General features: G+C 40.1%; 1 protein-coding gene and 1 long non-coding RNA gene across 7 annotated transcripts in view; both read right to left on the reverse strand.

Moving 5' to 3' along the window:
* Positions 1–13,240, reverse strand: part of LOC123968925 — a 29,234-nt gene extending 15,994 nt beyond the window's left edge. For 2 of the 6 annotated variants that reach the window (XR_006824577.1, XR_006824576.1), the window contains exons 1-2: positions 13,146–13,226; positions 10,704–10,847 (exon numbers count right to left, since the gene is read on the reverse strand). This is a non-coding gene — a long non-coding RNA (uncharacterized LOC123968925). Of the gene's footprint in view, positions 1–10,703; positions 10,848–13,080 lie in introns of all 6 variants that reach the window. The other 4 variants (XR_006824575.1, XR_006824579.1, XR_006824578.1 and 1 more) reach the window with 4 other exon arrangements.
* The window catches only part of LOC123968625, a 99,537-nt gene that overhangs the window by 19,633 nt on the left and 62,670 nt on the right, over positions 1–17,234 (reverse strand). The gene's annotated exons all lie outside the window — the stretch shown is intronic.

Raw genomic sequence — 17,234 nt, forward strand, 5'->3', positions numbered from 1 at the left:
TTGTTTCCCAAAACTGTACCATGAAAGGTGTCCTGTATTTACAAAAATAAAACAAATAGTATGATTTATTTCTCCTTATAGTGTTGTTTTCTTCCTCTGTACTTTGGGAACAACTAACTTTCTTCTTGGTATCTAATCCATACAACATAATTAACACTTTAAATCGCAGGCTGTTATAAAGTGTTACCAGAACGTCGTTATATTTTTGGCTCTCCACTAGGAGTGTCTTTTTGGTTCTGGCGCAGCAGTTATCGACTCCACCAGCCCCAACAGAAGACGTTCTGTTCAAACTTTTCCGTCCGTTTGTTTTAAAACTTCCTCAGAGTTCAAGGCTGTAAATGGGACTCAAACCCACAGGCTTCATGTTATCAGCTGACTGAGCTGCAGTTTCAAACACCTCTGCAGCAGGTTTTCAGTCTTTACACTGTTGTTGGCTTTCAAACAGCCTTTTAGAAGAAGTGGAGATGTGACTTGATCCCATCACCTCTGAACGCATCTGCTTTGCTGATTGAGCCATTGAGTCATTATATTAGAGAGCTTTTTCAGTTTTTCCCCTTTTGCCATCTCTCGATTGTCAAAGGCGATATTTCAAATACAAAAAAATGCCACAACTCCGTGCAGCTGTGCTCTGCAGTGAGCTCATGCTTTGCACAGCCTCAACATTCTTCTCTTAAAGCTTTTCAACATTCTCCACTGAATGTACGCTTTGAAAACATACTTACAATTAAGGAATTTGAAAAGAAACTTGAACGTGTGACCTGGAGTTCAGCCACCGAGTCTAGTTATTCTCACATTTCTCCTTTGGAGGCTGACACTTAAACAACCATTTTCACCATCGGCACACATGAGGATCAGATTCAAGCTCTTCACATATTAGCAAACAGCTTTTTCTTTTTACGCCGGTGAACTTGGACGGCAGCTGTTTTTGGCGCTCACCTGCAAAACAAACCAGAAACACGACGTCTGGGGTTTTGACAAGGCGCTGATCTGCTTCAGCTACGAGGCCCGATCGTGACCCTTCGCTCAAACATGACAGCGTACGTGTGATACAGCAGCAAGACGGCAAATAAAACACAAGATGATAGAAAACACATTAAAATACTGACGTGGAAAAAACTGTCTAAAACTTTTCTTCTGTTCAGTTTTCTTGCATCAGTCTGCTGATCTTGTGATATAACTAAACTCTAGGCCAACAGTCTGTAACTAAAGATTATTCATCTCCTCTGAACGCACAGTGACAGAAAGTGATTCGTCACTTGGGTTACAGAATAAGCAGTCACATGTATCAGGACTGAATGAAAAAACTCGATCCAAGTTCACATTTTATACTTTTTCCAAAACCTTTCAGACGAGTGAGTTTAAACACAGGTTTTTTTTGTTAAAAGCATTATGTCTTTGTTGTCAGTCCCTTTATATAAACACACACAGCATCACCTTGAGTAAAGTGAAGGGAAGTTAAAATCTTCAGTTTAGTCTCCATAAAGCTACAAAAAAAAAAACAGGCTTTCATTTCACCTAAATAAAAAAATAAAAAACACATTTCCCACTTACTTGAAGTATCCAGCCTTGCAGATAGTTCTTATTTTTTTATTTGCCTGGGTTTTGTGATCTCCGTGAGATGTCTTGCTCCTCCCCAGAACAATGGAGGTGGATGAAATATAGTTTATGGCGCTCAAAGCTTTGAATTAACAAAAGGGGAAATTCTATTTAGATCTATTGTGTTGATGTGAAGGCAGAAGTTTCTAAAAACCTTGATACATGAAACTATCTGCCTGGCTCAACACCATGAGCAAAAAAAAAAAATAAAAATGTATTTTATACTGTGTTTTTAAAAGTAGTTCTTTTACTAGAGCCACAGGATTTATCGGAGATAACAACATGTACACCTCATTTATGAAACGGTGGCTCCATAGTGGAACAAGTCGCGTGGACTGACTGTAGATTAATAAACGTGATGTGTGTGTTGTTTCCATGAGACATTCAAGGTAATTTATTCAATGAGTAGCCTTTATTTGCCAAACACAATTGGAAAATGGGAATGTCAAAAGGCTTTATGATTAAGTAATTCAACGATGCCTGTCAATCGAATTGATCACTATTATCAAAAACAAACTATAAGCCGATACTGGACTTTTTAAAACGATGTTTATAGTGATTTAAGTATTTTAACAAACACATAACTTTAATCTTTTTACGGGTCTGTTGCATTTGTGTCTTTAAAAACATTTTTGTGACCCAGATACACACTGAAGTGTAATTTATACTTCTGCGTCGAATCGACAGCGTAGGTGACGACGTAGGCTACGGGGCTACGCCGTCACCCGACGTGCACCTCCTCAAAAATGTAACTACACGTTGAGGCGACGCGGACCGTAAGCTCTGTGATTGGTCGGCTGGGCAGCCTCGCAATGCCTCAGAGCCGACAGGAAGTGCCCCGTGCTTTGTGGTAACTTTTGCTAGCGACCAAAACGGCGGCTGTAACACGGTAGATCGATATATTGTGTGTGTTTGTGTAATGTGATCCATTCGGTCGATAACATTTGAAAAGGCTACACCAGCCGCACGTCTACAATTTTACCCCCATTCACGTTAGCGCAGGGTTAAAGTTAGCCTGCTCAGCTGGCAAAAGTCAAAATAGTGGACGCTGCAGCGCTACCGCCGACTAGCGTTTGGGGGTGTAATTGTAGATGACGGAGACAGAAGTATAAATGCATGGCTACGTGCGTAGCCTACGGCGTAGGCGCAGACACGCTGATTCTGAAATGCTCCCTGTGGGAGACGCAGCCTGAAGTTGACGAACGAAACCGGGACACAAAGAGCTGTGAAGAAGGTAGTAAATACACGAAAAGGTACATAACGAGGGGCAGGCTGCACGCTCCGCTGCTGAAACTATTCTGAGACGCTTCCAGTGGACTTTGACGCAGCCGTAACGCGCCATAGCCGTAGCCGGATTCCGGGCTGATCTGATTCATCAGTCTGGCTCTGATTTCAATGCTTGAGGATTTGCAGATTTTGCTCTTAAAATAGGTTAAAAAGGTCAGTAACAGATAAAAAAATATATATATACTGTTCCCAAATCCAGATCCCAAATTGATCCTCATCAAAGATGAAACACTCGTCTTTGATGATGAGGATAAATTTGGGATTTGTTTTAAGTGAAGCTTTGTTGATGTAACAGGGAAAGGTAAGACAGGTCTAGCTTAGAGTCATTAGCTGACCCCACAAGTGTTCACTGACCTTCCAGCTCTTTTATTTCTCTCATGTAACTGTCCTTGTTAGGGAGGCAACAGTTAGACTGATAAGGTAGAGACAGCAGCTCAGGCGTCAGGCTGGCAGATATCGGTGTTCTCTGGGAATCTGGCAAGGCTGAGTCCTACAAAAAATGTTTACGAGAACTTACTGGCTCCACCGATTAGACAACAACTCGTGGACCTGGTGAAGCATTGAAGTCTAAACATCAGATTTGGGGTTGGTATTCGATTGCATGCTGGCGCTGTGTCTCCTCGGCCGGGCTCAATAAACTATGATAAGTCTTAATCCGACGTCTCCGAAACTACTTCTTCACACCTGAACTTGGCTCACAATAATTTCTTCAACAACGAGGACGATAAAGACTCTCTGATTCTGGTGAATGCAACAGTCTCTGACTTACGAGGATAAAACTCCTCCACACCTGGAAACCAGCAACGCAACAAGAGGAAATATAGGGCAGCGTCCCAAAATACAACAGGACTAATGTCTCGCCAAAACTACTTCATCAACCAAACACTCGCCCGACGCTCTCCTCCCCCCGGACATCTAATTTCACTGTCCGAGTTGTTCTTCGAAGTTTTGGATAAATAAAGCTCTGTGTACCCAGTCTGCTGTGTTACACCATCCTCGGGATGTGAAGCCATGTGTTGTTATCAAGAAAACATAACATTGCAGTTTAATTATTATATTTATGAGTAAGTTTGCACAGCCTTGAGAGCGTGTGACTCATGCTCACTGGTAATTACTATTTGTGAAGTAAGAGTTTATGGGGGTGAAGAAGAAAATCGATGTTCCGCCTCCTGTTTACACCTTTACAGTCGCTCTGTCATTTACAAACATGACCTGAAGGCAGCATTCAAACTGAGAAATCTGTCCATCGACATTAAACCACCGAGAGCTCAGAGAGACTTAAAAATAAATAAATATAAACATCTATTCAATCAGCATCGGCAGTGTTGTTACTGCCGAAAACCTCATGTGATTAAATTAACTGCTCATGGGATTCAGGGATACAACCAAAAGTGATGCTCAAGTGTTGCTCGGGTCACTTGAGCAGATTACGTTAGAAATAATGAATCTGAATCCAGTTAATTCGTTATTACTGACTAGACCAACAGCAAGACGGCCATCTTGTCATCTGTCCCGCATCCTTTCAGCTCTTTTAGTTCACGCCAACGATCAACACAGACTTTATTTGGGCAGCACACATTTTTCTCTGGTCACTTGCTCGTCACTCTCTTTCAAACTGTGATTCTTACAGCTGAATCATTAATAGCTGCAAGCATGTAGGTCTGGGGCTGAGTGTGAATGTATCAGGCATTTATGTCTTATTATTATTATAATAATTATCATCAGATGCAGCCATTCTGCTACAATTACGCTTCACACAACAGCTGCGGCTGTGTTTGTGACCTGACCTTTCTTTTCTCCGTGAGAGGGAAGACTTTATAAAGTTGCGTGGCGCTGCGGGGAGCCCCCAGCTGCAGTAGTGCATGGATCATGCGTAATAATCATCCAGCCTGAGGGAACGATCGTGAACCGTTCACAGCGCGTCTGTCGTACTAGCGACAACTCGTACTGAGAGGGAGAGGGGCGGACCAGGGACAGGAGATCGTGGAGCAACTGGCCCGACGGTTGGTGATCGTTCCCTCTGGCTGGATGAACATCACGCATGGTCCATGATAACAGAGAAATAGAGAGATTAGAGGCAATAAAACCCCCAAAATATCACAAATCATGCTTTTAGGGGAGCTGACATCTTAAGGCTCCCCCGTAGTTTGCACCCTGGCTTTAACTGTGTTTATTGTTAATATACGATCGGGAGTCTGCGCATTTTATTTTGAAAATCGACTGGATTCTCTCTGCTGTTCTGTGTCTGACTTTCTGCCCAGTTCATCTGCTCTGTGCTGCTTGATGTGGCTTCTGTCAAAAATACACCGACACTGAATATTGAACTTTAGCCAAACTAAATAAATTGCAAATCGAATCGTAATCGCAATATCTGGCAGAAAAATTAGATTTTTTCCCCCAAATCGTTCAGCCCTACTGTAAACCATTACACCGTTGTCGTGGCAGAAGTCCTGCTGGGGTTACAAAGCTACACAGCAGCTAGCTTGTGGCAATGACAAACTGATTCTGAAGCTGTTATTTAAAGATAAAAGTAATACATAATGTCTTGTGAGCCGTGAGGGGGCATCATTATATGTAATGTTATGTACTTGCGCATAATTATTTAAGCTAAATTAATTCAGCTAATACACACTGGATAATTACATACAATTCAGCTTCCATGCAGAGAGTGAGTAGGTTGATGTGAGTGTTTATCTGTATGTATGCAGTACATTATATCCCCTCCTCAACGTGATCAATGCTACTCAACTAGAGGTGCATCAGATCACAAAACTCACAGTTCCAATTGATCCGTGTTTCTTTTTTAGGGTTGGATTTATTTTAAAATGCGCTCTGATGTAGCGGCCTCTGTCTGTAACCACCACTCCTCTGACCGGTTACACTCACGAACAATAGCCTATCAACACTTCCGCAGAGCAGCAGAGTGTTGTGTGTCGAAGGGAAGGCAGCAGTTATGACTGAAGTGGGAGTGTCCCAGCTGCATCACTGACCACGCCCAAAGCCACAGCTACGGGGTTTCACTCAAGCGACGGCTTTCAAATCAGTCGCTCTCCACTAAACCAATCTCTGCGAGTTAAACACAGCATGCATCTGTCTTTTCTATCTCTTCACTACAACTCTGACGCCTACAGGCTAATAGTTAAAACCAAACCTGTGTGCCCAACCGGGGGGAGGAAACCAATAGAAACTGGGCGGGACACCTGCATTTTGCTGGGACTGATAACATTTAAAGTCGCTTTGGAAATATAGTTTAGTGATATCAGGTGTTTAAACTGCAGTGATTGATTGATTGACTTTCCCCCTTTTGTGGATCTTTTTTTTTTAGTGCAGGCAGATGATTTAACATCTGTTCACCAGCACAACGTCTGCGGTTCACAGCCGCCGTTAGTTCTAGCTGTACTGACCCAGAGGACATTCGGGGTCAGAGTTTCGACAAAGAACATACAGTGTGCATTTGTATCTGTGTGTGTGTTTAAATGCGTGACCTCTTTGCTGTCGTCACAACTCTCAGATTTCCCAGAGGCTCTCTCGGATCTGAAGAACCACCTTTGTTCCAGAAGTTTCTGTCATTAAATCTCGGCCACGTCGCGCAGTTCATAAAAACAACACAGCTTGTTGCACTGCAAAAAAAACCTTGTTGTTATTTTCCGCTGAGTCTAATACAGTAACTGAGATCATTCACCGTGTTTTTAATTCAACCCTGCTTGTTTCAGGTCCCTTTAAATTACATGTAGACGCCTTGTGATCAACAGCTCACACTTGAATACAGCCACTTCACCGAAAAATGAATTCCTGAAACGATTTGTGATGCAATTAAAAAAAGGGAAATGAGTTTTCCCTCCTTGCTGTGGGTGAATCAAGCTTTATGTAAAACATTCAGACGATGACTCCTGCAACAAAAGGAGGCATATCTTCCCTGACAGACACCGACATTACGGGGATGTTAAAAATGTATGTCATGTCATTTGGTTATCGGTTTTAATATTTTTGACAATTTTAATGCTGAAATCTGAAGGATGCAGCGACTGTTGTCTGACATCGTTTTAAAACTTCCAGTCCGAACGACCCAGACAACCAGACAGTTTGTAAAATCCTCATGTTGAGTCGGTCATATTCTGTGTGATTGTAGCACCTTTCAAATTATTCTGATAATGACTTTTTGTTCATAGAAAAATTAATGTTTCAGGGTGACTTTGTAACATCCGTCCAGGGACTGCAGCTGAAAAATAGCCTTGTGGCTTACTTCTGATACGTTTCTGTCTTATAAAAGAAGGGAAGTGAAAGAGTTAGCAGGCTGAGACGAGTCCAGATGAATTGTGTCCCTTTCCTCCGTTGCGTAAAGGTGTAGATTTCAGCGCTCCTGGCCTGTGGCCTTTTTGAGGCGTTTCAGAATCAGAAACAGCTTCACTGCTAAGTTTTTACATGTACAAGGAATTGGCTTTTGGTGACTATAGGTGCCAGACATAAACGTATAGCAGACAGTTTTGCAATTGCATTTGAAGGTTTTATGAATTTAGGCTGCACAACTGACTCGTGAAAAAAAATTAATGATAGAAGCTAAAACCCACCGATCACACAGTACAAGTGAACCACCGCATCCCCCGAAGACTGAGACAAAAGACAATGATATTAAGGATAAACGCTGTTTCTGTACAGCTGGTAGGCCTCTGTTCATTATTATAATCATTAAAAAGCAGAACAGCCGGCCTTTATTACATTCAGTAGGAAGTTAGCCAGCGTTCGCTAATCCACAGCTGACATTTTTCTGGATTCATTTTAGGTTTTGGAAAGAGAATAAATCGCCCTTCTCCTTTAAATCTCTCTGGGTAGCGACTGTAACTATTACAAGATGCCCCAGGAACAGCGTTTGACCATATGTTGGAAAAATACAGGCAAATAAAAGTTAGAAAATGACTCTTTCTGCTTTAGAGTCAATGGAGCTACACTGCGGTGTGATTGGCCAGCTGTGTATTCAGGGCGTGTCTTAGCAAAGGGTCAAGTGTGCGACTCTTCTAGACTTACCAAATGTTATCGAAAGGACGGAACGAATTCTGGCCATTTTTGGCCACAGACGCTTGTTTGACCACTAGTTAAATTGGCTTCCGAGCATGGAGCTCTCAAAAACTCAAAGGATCTACAAGAATCACTTAAATGGCCTGTTTTGGATTCAAAACGGTGAATTTTGCAGAAAAACAACAAGTTTGCATCCCTGTAAATATAAAAATATGGAATAGAAGAGATGTACAAGTTAATTTATAACAGAATAAAATAGACTGTGTTTCTGTACCACACCAACACAGGCTTGATTGCTTTCTTTTAATTTGTAATTTAAAAGATTCACTCGCTCACTCATCGTCAACAACTTATCCTATATAGAGGGGGTTGCTGGAGCCAATCCCTGGACAGGTTCCCAGTCCATGTCAGGGCCAACACATACAAAAACTCACACCTAAGGACAATTTAGAGTCACCAATTAACCTAGCCTCCATGTCTGGACGGTAAGAGGAAGCCGAAGCACCCGGAGAGAACACGTGCAGACACCAGGAGAACACGCAAACTCCACGCAGAAAGATAACATTTAACAGACTTGTATCGTCTCGGCCAGAAAGCAACAATGAACAGGTTACAGGTTGAACAAAATTATTTCAAAATCAGGAGCACCCCTTTAAATATAACCAACAGGAATCAAAACTGTGAAGAGGACTAAAGGTAATAAAAACAAAAGGAAACACTTCCGAGAAGCGACTTTACGCTCCGTCCAGAGGAAACTCTGCACACAAATGTATTTCATTGTTCAAATTTATTTACTTGTCATCACAATAAAAGTTACTACGTGACCTCTAAACAACAAGCTTTTATTCTGATGTCCAAAAATAACCATTTGATAATCAGGAGAAAGCAGTTCATTTATGATCTTGTCACAACACACAACAAGCTGTCAGGCCCGTTTTCTTTCCTCACCAGTGAAAAGTTAAATCTGTTTTTTTTATTTTTTTTATCAGTGCAGCGCTCGCGTGGCTTCACATTTATCATCAGATAATTGCCGGCTGTGGATTTTTAATACGTCTCAATGTTGGCTTGTATCTGACAACCTGCCTGCAGGCCTGTAAACACTGGAGTCATGAAAGCAGCAGGACAACAACAACTCGTTTGTCGGATCGACTCGCCAAATGAGGACAAGGCATCCGCTCGCTGCCTCTGACATTTCTGCTCCTCCTGTGGCGTCGTATCTGGGTCAGCGAAGGTCGATGGAGGTCAGATATGATTTCAGAGAAGATACAGAGGCTGTGTTTTGGTTTCCGTCTGCTACCAGACGCTCCACACTGACCCAGTTGTCACTTCGCCTGAATACAACTCTTCTAAATCTTCACATGTGGAAGAAAAACAAAAACCTTCCAGAACAAAACGGCAGGCGACTTCCATCAGCCTCTGCTGCCTGAATTGAATCCTCTCTTCTTCCTCCTGTGCTCAGTCTCATTTTTACTGGGGGAGAATAGAACTACCACATCCCTCCGTCTCTCCTCATGTTTCCATCCTTGTTTCTACGTAAAAGTGGTTACAACAGTATTGTCAGTGCTCTCTGTGCTGCTGGTCAGCTGCTAATTTGAAAACCAAAGTTTTATTCTGCTGCTGAAAATGCCGAGAACATTAATCTCTACAAGAGTCACAAAGACGCAGAGATGTGACCTTTATTTTATTGCCTATTCATGACTTACTGGGCGTTATCTGCGTTTACTCTGTCTGCGCCATCAGCTGATTTAAAGATATTAAAAATTAGTCAGGGGAAAGAAAAAAAATCACATGGCAGTGGTGTTTGTCAGTCTCTGAACTGAACAAACTTAAATGTTCTGCCAAACTCAAAGATCTGGTTCTACCTGTCAGCTGTGGCTCTCATGACACTGTTACATGTCTGCCAACAGGAAGTGTTTAACAGTAACTTGAACCCAAACTCTCAGAAAGCTGAACTCACCATCCTCATTTTTTTTAGTTGGTGCAGTTTATTGATCATCTTAAACAGATTTCTGGGTAGCAAAGTCCAAATATTTCTCCGTCTCGCTGCCATTTTGGAACCACAAAATGTACAAACTTGCCTTTTTACACCTGAAAAAATGAAATATTTAGACCAAATAATCCTGTAAAATACTGAATCAAAGTACCAGAAACATTCCTGGTTGCTGACACGTTGTTGTTTTTATGTACAGCCTCACAAGCTGATTGCAAGACTGGAGACTCCTTGACAGCTGGCAGTCACATCTTTTACTCAAGTAAAAGAGAGAAAAAATACAGCTACAAGTTAAAGTCAAAGGTACGAAAGTATTTGCATTAAAATATATTTAAAAAGTACCAAAAGTAAAAAGCACTGATTCTGCACATGGTCCACTTCTATATTATTGATGCATTAATGTGTTCATCACTTTAATATTGCAGTTCGTAAACATTCATTGGGATTATTTTTTGGCCTTAATTTGACAGCGTTGGTCAAAGCAAGGAGACAGCGAGGCTATGAGACGCCACAAAGACGCAGAGATGTGACCTTTATTTTATTGCCTATTCATGACTTACTGGGCGTTATCGGCGTTTACTCTGTCTGCACCATAAGCTGATTTAAAGATATTAAAAATTAGTCAGGGGAAAGAAAAAAAAAAATCACATGGCAGTGGTGTTTGTCAGTCTCTGAACTGAACAAACTTAAATGTTCTGCCAAACTCAAAGATCTGGTTCTACCTGTCAGCTGTGGCTCTCATGACACTGTTACATGTCTGCCAACAGGAAGTGTTTAACAGTAACTTGAACCCAAACTCTCAGAAAGCTGAACTCACCATCATCGTGTTTGGCTTTAACCAGCAGGGTTGGTGCAGTTTATTGATCTTAAAAGGATTTCTATATTATATATATTATTTATATATTTCAGCCATGCATATCCATTTTGGAGCCACAAGACGTACAAACTTGCCTTTTTACACCTGGAAAAACAAAGAAACAATCTATTTAGACCAAATAATTCTGTAAAATACTGAATTACAATACCAGAAACATTTCTGGTTGCTGACACGTTGAGGTCAGTTCATTTCCTGTTCAACTCAAAATGTTGACTTGTCATCACGTGACGTCAGAATGAATTCTTTCACCTCTAACCTCCAACTCATTTATTTACTTTAGTTGTCCTTTACTGTCTGTAATTGTTTTAACTAAATCATTTGATCCAGTTTAATGTATTTTATTTACTTACAACTTCTTCCTTTTACTTTTGTTATTGCTGGTTTCTACTTTTCATTTGTGACGGTCACCGTTGGTCCAGACTGAAGCACCTCAGCAGCTATTTCATCGATTTCAGCTAATGCTGCATTCCAGACTGCTCGGAACTGGGAAATTGCAGCTCGTTAACCAGTCTTCAGTTGGTAATCCTCAAAAGTCAGTAAATGGTGCAGACTTCCTAATGTTTTGGTATTTTTAACATTTTACTGAATAGCTTTTATGCAGAGAAGACGACTTTCTGAGATTCTTTCCTGTAATCAGCTTCCCATATAACATTGGCAAAATATGTCACAGGTTTTACTGTATGATAGCGTGAATTATTTTAATTTAAATAAATGGAAGTATACTTTGTGTTTTTAGGTTACGGTTTGCCATTTACAATGTGTGCTTCCATGGGAGCTGCCATTGTTGTGTGACGTCATTCAGCTGCTACTCGTGAAGTCGGGGGTACATGTTTTTTTCCTTTTTTCACAAGGAGGAAATCCGACTTCAAGTGGCGTTCCAGGATAGTTTTTCTAGTTGTAAGTTGAAAATTTCCAGTTAACTGGACTGCAGCATATATCTGCAGAGATGCAAGAAAGAGCCCTAAAGCGGCAACGTGCCTCAAAGTCTGTGTGCAGATTGGGATTCAGCCTGAGGCTTGTTAAAAAAGTGCTCTAAAAATTATTAATACTGTATTATTTAAAAATAAAGACCGCTATGTGGAAAGATAGACTTGATTACAAAAAGAAAACTCAGAGGAAAAATACAAATAGAAGTTCCACAAGAGGCTGTTGCGCCTCTACACTGTACCAACTCTGGTTATCTTTCCATAGAGCTGAATTAAGGATTATTTCTGCACAGATCCAGATAATTGATATTTAGTTGCATTAATGAAACACAGTCTCGTATTTACTCCCTGATGTAAAAACCAAACAGATGAGGTTTGATATGAGCGCTGAAGACGTCTCGAGTCCTCGGTGGGACTGAAACTGGACTGAACCGACATCCATCCTGACAGAAACCTTCATCAAACTTCACATGCTGAACACTTCCAGGTCCTGTTGTCTCCTTCCTGTGTTTCACTTTTAATTTAGTTTTGGTTTGATTTAATTAAGTTTAGAGGAGGAACAGTAAAATACAGAGTCAAAAGGTACTTTCTAAAGACCTGCTGAAGGAGCTGAAGAGCCTCGTGGGGACGACTGAGCGTCTGACTCCTGATATGAAAAACAGGAAAATAAAAAAAGTCTCTTTAGTTTGTTTGTACGATTAAAGTTATTTTGAGACGCTGCTGCCCTGCTCTCCTCTGTTCTGACAACAGTATTAGATTTGAGTTTATAAAAAGCTGTGTTTAATGACACAGTATACGGCTGAGGACTGAACAAGTCTTTGTTTCCTTCTCTCTCCCCCGCTGCTTTTACTAGTAGAAGAAGTCACCTGATTGATTTTTTTCCTCTGCAGTGCTTCATTTTACTGTTTCCTCTACCAGCTTGTCCACAGTGATTTATTGTTTTATTATCTCTTCCTGTGTTAATTAACTCAAATAGCCATTTTAGATTTGTTCTGAAAGGAAAAATACCTTCATTCGTCAAGCTCAACGTCCAACTAATCTCTTATTAAATTTCTTATTAGAAATCGGAAGACATGCCCCTTCAAGTGCCCAGAAAATGGACATTTGGGCAAACTCCATCTGCTGAAGAAGATCATGTGATAAAATCAAAAGCTCCCGAACAGCTACTGAATATCAACAACAGTGTCCAAGGCCAAGAATTAACTGTCAATCATAATTAATGTGCACATAATTAAATCTGCTTCAGAAGGCTTTGGATAAACCTAAGATAATGTGCCTTTTTTCCTTATGAGAGTTAGTGCTTAATTTAGTTGAGGTATAAAACTACACGAGATATTTCTACTTAAAAAGGTGTCAATGCACCAAAGTTTCAAACAGCCTTCAGTTCTCACCAGATGTTTAACAGGAGGGTTGGGAATCTGTCTCTTCAAGACAAACACGGCAATCTGCAATTTACCTTTTAGAGGAGAAACAATGTTCAGGTGAATCCAAAAGTCTGACTGTGTCACAGGTCAGTGAGCCACACCTGCTGCTAATCAGCCAATCAGTGATGGATACAAGACAGGTGCTTTCTACCGGTAGTTCCCAAAATAAATCTGAAAAAAAAAAAAACTACTGTTGACTTGACTTTCCTTTTGTGAAATTAGATATTTTTACCTCCTCTAAAATTATTTAAACAATCTAAGAAAGTTATAAAAGAGGTCACAGAAGGTCACCTGAGACAAAAGGTTGCAGGTTGTTTTGATGTGGATATTTATTTATTTATTTTGTTAAATGTGTACCGTCATAACTTAACCTTTACAATTCTATTGTTTCATTTTTTTACATCTTGCCACCATGTTAGAAAGTCATCTTATCAAACGTGTTTAGTCTTTTTAATTTTTTTTTTTTTTACAGTAAAAAATATTTTTGCACTAAATTTCTTATATTTTGCTAATCCTGGAAGAAGCCCTTCAGTGTTCGTCACTATGCTGATACATCAGATGTGTGTTATTTACAGTGGAAAGGTCAGCGGTGGAAGAAGTACTCAGATCTTTAACTTATTTTATAAATAGGCCCTATTTTCACATGTTTTGGTGATGAAATTACTACAACAAGTTCTGGAATCCGTGTAGTTGGTGGCCACAAACTGTCTGCATTGGCTTAAACGTTTTTCTAACAGGAAACTCGCTCAAGGACAATTCTCGCTTTGAAATCTTGTGAAAGGCGAGTTGTTGTAAGACGACAAATTTGGCGTGTTTGTAGAGGAGCTGCAGGCAAGACTATTTCGTAACGTGACTCCAACACAACAGACTCCTTTCTCCAACTCTTAGTAATGTTTCCCTGCAACAACTCGCCTCTCACAAGATTTCCGAGAGAGAATTGTCCTTCAGTTAGACCTCAGTTTCCTGTTTAATAACAACGAGTGTCACCGGGAGTCACTCGTAGGGAGGTAGTAAAAGTAGGAATACAACAGTGTGGAAATACTCTGTTGAAGAGACACTTAGCGAGACATCACTATATGCGTATATATTAGTTTCACGAGGTTTTAAAGAAGGGTCTGGGGGGACTTCCCCCAGGAAACTTTAATCATTAAACACTTCATTCCCTGCATTCTGGTGAATGTTTACTTATGTAAAAGGAAACACAAAATTCAGGTAGCATGTTACGTATAAAAATATATAAAATATAACTCTCTCTCTCTGGACTCTCTCAGGCATTCTGTGTTGCTTTCAGATCCGTTTCTCCTGTAGATCAACTTTTCTCAAGTAATATAATCCCTGCTGAGGCAACACATACGCAGGCATGATTTAGTCTTCCCTCCTCTTTTGTCATGTTCAAAGAGAGAACGGAAAACTTGGCTAAAAAGAAACTGTGTCAAGAAGTCGTTAAAGTTACTGATTGGTGCTGCAAGCTTTTGGGTCATTTTATAATCAGTAGCTTGTTGGATTTTTTTTTCTTAAATTACTTTTTTTGGACAAGGCATGTTTGTTTCTTGTATATTTTAATTGCATTGCATGTTTTCTTAATGTGCGAATAGACCTTTCTAAAGGCATTTTCTTTTGTTATTTAACTGCAAGCTAAATTTTAGAATGTCTAAATATACTTAAAGTACCAAAAGTAAAAGTATTCATTATGCAGAATGGCCCATTTCAGAATCACATATATTATTTAATTGTGATTACTGATGTATTAATGCATTAATCACTTTAGAAGTCGGAGCTTATAAAGGTGGAGCTAACTACATCTGTCAAATAAATGTAGTGGGACAAAAAGTACAATAGTTGTCACAGAAGTATAAAGTAGCAGACAATAGAAACGCTCAAAGTACTATACAAAGTATTATACAGTTGGACTTGAGTAAATGTACTTAGTTACTTTCCACCAGGGACGGACTGCTACAATAATTCAGGCCGGGACCACCCTGTTCACGCAAACCTCCAGACCGCTAATTTTTGTGGGCAAACCATTTTTGTTGATGTAACAGGTATCAAGCCAGATATAGTCTTTGCCACCATGTTCATCTTCAGGGACTGATCATTAAAGTAGCCTATGTGAACACAGAGTTTTCAAGGTATGCTAAGGCTACGGGTGCATCCTCAAAAATTGCAGAGAACTAGCCAAGGGTAGCTACACTTCGCGTAGCACATACAAATGTACAAGGCTACACACAAAAATAAGCCTAGGCTTCACTTTTAAAAAACAGAATGATATGTACAGAGTTTGCTCAAAGGTTGAAATTTTATCTTTATATAGGCTACAAGCCAGGGATGGGCACTCCCATCGTCCAGCTTAAATAAACTTTGTCTTTTAAACTTCATACAACAAGACCCAAATAGAGAAGCGCTGAACGCAAAATAGGTTAGTAAACATTTTTAGCTCAGCATTGGTTAGCTTTCTTCTTGCTTTAGCTACGACCTACCGGAGGTTAACACCGACTGTTGTTCGTTATGAAAAGATGAATGAGCGTTTGTTTGCTCGCCAACCTTGTGGCGGTCGATTAACGTAATCCTTTACGTCCCGCTGGCTGCCATCACGTCAATCATTAATGTTGGCTGCAAACAGGTTACAGGTTTATTGTTGATTATGTAACGTTACAGTTTTATTTAGTTAACGTTACTCACTGGTTTGAGAGTCTGGTGGTGTGTTGACTTACAGTAGTTAATAAGCTGTCATTAATTGCACTGCACATTACATGGTTGTGCTCTGTAAGTGAAAAACAGGTTAAAGCGACAGAGTCCTTACCGCTATGCAGTTTTATAAGCAGCCTGGATTGAACGCAGCAGGTGATACAACATTCATTATAACCACGAGAGACTTGAGACTTGACTTGGACTCTGGCTCAGAGATTTGTGAGCATCTCTGCTACAAGCATCAATCATATCAAAAAACATCACACAAACTCATGTTCACTGAACTTGATATTATTATTATATCACAGTTATGGGGCGTTGTTCAGACAATAGTAAGTGTATACCACGGCCTCTCGTGAGCTATTGCTTAAATATATTTGGGAACAGACATTCCAACCTCACAGTGGATAGTTTACAAAATAACTTGCGCCTGCGTCACCCACTTGACCACTGACAGTTGGGTTAGAGATTCAGGTGTGTTATGCTAGTAGCGGTATTTATTTAAAAAAAAAATTATTTAACCTTTATTTAACCAGGTGAGTCTCATTGAGATTAAAATCTCTTTTGCAAGAGAGACCTGGCCAAGACGCAGCATAAAAGAACATAAAGGACAAGTTTCCACCATATAAAAGACATCAATCATACATACATGAGTAACACAACCCCCTGTGTTGAATAAGGCAGAATACAACGTTATAAACAGCAACACTGACCAATGTTCACCTGCTCCATATCCTTCAGAGTTGAAACAACTGTCTATAAAGAATAAAGGCAGTCAGTTTCAACAATTTCTGAAGAAGGTTCCAAGCAGAAGTTGCAGCAAACATCAAGGTTTTTTTACATAATTCTGATCGGACACGGGGGACCAACAAGTGTAGGACGTCCTTTGAACGTAATCCATAATGGCCATGAATACTTGTTAAAAAGATACTCAAATAGGTAGGAGCTAGTCCAAGAAGTGCCTTATAGATAAAACACAGACAATGAGTGTCCCTTATTGCACAAAGAGAGGGCCATTTAGCTTTATAGTAAAGGGTACAATGATGTGTCCTATAATTACAGCCAGTGAAACAAAACATCCAATTTCTGTAGACATTGGGCAGAAGCATTCAGATCACCATAATCTAATATGGGAAGAAAAGTGGCCGTCACCAGGTGTTTTCTAGCACTAATGGATAAGCATGATTTTGATCTGTAGAGAAAGCCAAGCTTTATCTTGAGCTTAGAAACCAGGTTGTTAATATGAGTTCTGAAACACAGTTTACAACCAATGATTATACCTAAATATTTATAACTGTTAACTAACTCGATTTCATTTCCTTCAAAAGTTGAGATGCTTGAAGTAGTAACTGGAAGTTGTCTTGAGTTTGTGAAAACAATTGCTTTGGACTTTTCTGCATTTAAGACCAACTTAAGCTGTTTTAAACGGTTCT

The sequence above is a fragment of the Micropterus dolomieu genome, linkage group LG03, assembly GCF_021292245.1.
Source record: "Micropterus dolomieu isolate WLL.071019.BEF.003 ecotype Adirondacks linkage group LG03, ASM2129224v1, whole genome shotgun sequence".
NCBI classification, from domain to species: domain Eukaryota; kingdom Metazoa; phylum Chordata; class Actinopteri; order Centrarchiformes; family Centrarchidae; genus Micropterus; species Micropterus dolomieu.